Below are 3,094 nucleotides of genomic sequence, written 5' to 3'. Positions count from 1 at the left end.
GTATCCAATGTAAATGTCGGAAGTATAAAGTTTTGAGCTTCAAGCTAAATTCATTAACTTGTTGACATGGTTTTCGTTTTAAAACTTATAATTAGAATAACTGACATTAACTGTACCTGCTTGGAACAACTCTTGTCAAAGTAAAACCGACGCACATTAAGAACTAACTTCATCTGGCGTAGAAAGTCAAAGTTTTAAAACTGAAATTAGGGCATTATTGTTTGTAATACGTTTTAAACTTTCGTGATTCTCACTCATAGTCAATATACCACAAACGGGACTTATCACGCTATTATTACACAAGTAATATTTACCTCGACGTTTCGGCAACGTTACTGTTGCCGTGGTCACGAGTAGACTGAAGTTGGGGTGTCAAGTCTGCCTAGCAGCGCGAGTTCTTCGAACTACCGCACTTGATTACTAATAGTGCCGGCACTCGTATCACGAACTACCCGCACTTGGTCACTTTTATTAGTCACCCTATCACACGACACACACACTAACAACGTCCGATCGTCCTCCGAACATTCATCCCGACGCCGACACTTATTAATAACAGGATTCCACGAAGATGAAAGCTTATACCCATCGTCCGGTTGAATACTTACCTAACGGATCCAACTTTGTCCGTCACTCCTTTCACATAAGGCATATTATGCAGGCTGTCTAGCTACATCAGGATATCTGGTTCTACGTTTCCTTCTGGGCTGCCATTTATTCACCACATATCCGTTACGCTTTAGTACCTCCTGAACATGTCTCAACTCGTCTTCAACAAATTCAGGGTCACACAAATCAAATGCCCTATTTTGTAATGAACTCGCAACGGATTGGAGATGTCTGAGATGGTGGTGACCGACGCGTTCAAATATCTATCTGTGTGCGTCGGCTTCCTGTAGACGTATGTGCCAAAGAACCATCCGCCCTCGCCATTACCTTCAAATCAAGGAAAGCTAATGAATGTCCCTCTTCCAACTCATAAGTACTAATCTTGGTATGAATCGAATTGAGATATGCCAGAAACTGTTCCACTCAGGTTTCCCACCTTTCATAACACAGAAAATATCGTCGACGTACCGCTTCCACACTCTAATATTCCACGTTGTAGATCTATTAACGTCTCAAAATGCTCCATCCAGATATTGGCCATCACCGAGCCACGGGACTACCCATGGCAACGCCATCAAACGTCGAGGTAAATATTACTTGTGTAATAATAGCGTGATAAGTCCCGTTTGTGGTATATTGATTATTGTTTGTTACAAAAACCGGTATTTTTGTAACAATATTTTACGGAGCCATTTAGCGAAATATTTTATTATTGAGCGAAGTATTATTTCTTTGAAACAAGTTTTAAACTAAAACCACTAAATATAATAATGCACAAGGCGTCTTAAAATTAATCTGGAATATTAAAGTAGATGGTTAGGTAAGGTAATGTTCAACAAATATTATTCGGGATTTTAAACGTGGTTGACAAATGTTTTCATATATTGATAGGTGTACAAAATGTACTCGTATATTTAAATCGAAAACCCGTTATTCAAACTTTAGCAGGGTTGTTAATCTAGTAGTACCTACCTAACTTAAACTTCGGGACTCATTTCAAAACACCTTGCATAAATGTAAAAATACTAACTAAAATACACCGTGTAAAAATTCCTGTTCTCGATCAAATAGTTGTCACTCGCAGTTAAAGGGTTAAAAACACCAGGCGAAAACCACGTGACTACTGTCCATAGTCATCACAAATGTCAGATTGCTTAAAATAATGCAAGTGGAGTTCAACACTCGTATCTTGTGCCAAGCTCGTATATTGCCCGCATTCTTACCCTCCTTGTCTCTACGTTCGCCAATAGTAGTTTTGCAGAAAATCGCGTTTTTCTCCACGCCCCCATACGTGACTTTGGCCCCTACGTCCCTTTCACATATTCTTATAAATCAACTTTCCCCAAACACACAACGTTACAATAGCGAGGACTAGCGCAGCAGGATAGCAACCTAATGTTAAAGACAATGGAGTTCTTTTTTTTGCATTTGGATACGAGATAAGTGTTTTGGTTCTGTTTTAGAGATCATGACTTAGAAGACATTGGGTGTCTTGAGCATACATAACCCTACGACGACGACGACCCTACGACGATCCTACGACTTTGTTTAAGATTCATACGTAGTCTTAGATACGAGTATAGTTCATTAGTTTTTAATAAACATAACGAAATGATGACATAAATTTGAATTAACCTTGCACGTTTTCTTAAAAGAATTTACGCTATAAAAGTAGGTATATTTGGTTACTCAACATTACGACAGTAAAAATCGATGGCTTTACTTACAAATACGATCATTTTTAAAACACTTCTTTCATATTCCCTCTAAGACTTAGAGAAACTAAGTAGTTTCCGAAGGGCACTTTTATAATTGGTTATAACCGTGGACATTAAGAATAAAATTTAGTTTCCAGGTAGGTACATCTTTTTGAATAAACACGGCACACATTCGCGTTCTTGAACGCTTATGCACATACCTGGATCTTCATTACTCACAAGTAACACGTGTTTAAAAGAACGATTTACAACTCACTAAACGTACCGTTTCTCGAATAATCATTTATAAAATAAATTAATGATTACCATATAAAAGGAGCCGTTAAAGTGGTAACATATCAATCGGTTTCTTTATCGCAGCTATCATTAAGCTTTAAGTTACCGTTTAAAGTCATTACGATACTGAGTATGGAATAATGGTTCGAGTCTTATTTATTGACAGAAATTGTAACCAATTTTTTCAAGTTTCGAGTTTCGGTTGGTTGGTAGTCATTGACGCATTTGAAGGGTTAATTTTTACCATTTTATTATTGAATAGGATTATGATTAAAACCCATAAAAAATATATATTTTTTATGGGTTTTGTAATGATCAATATCAGGATTCGTTCTGGGACTAATAAAACGGCTAAGTGCTCTCTCTCTCTCTCTCTCTCTCTCTCTCTCTCTCTCTCTCTCTCTCTCTCTCTCTCTCTCTCTCTCTCTCTCCAACCAATAACAAAAAAACTACTACAAAAAATGACTTTCTCGCCCTTGACCTTACGATAG

This window comes from Choristoneura fumiferana, chromosome 8, assembly GCF_025370935.1.
Source record: "Choristoneura fumiferana chromosome 8, NRCan_CFum_1, whole genome shotgun sequence".
NCBI classification, from domain to species: Eukaryota; Metazoa; Arthropoda; class Insecta; order Lepidoptera; family Tortricidae; genus Choristoneura; species Choristoneura fumiferana.
Note: the sequence above shows the minus strand (reverse complement) of the source record.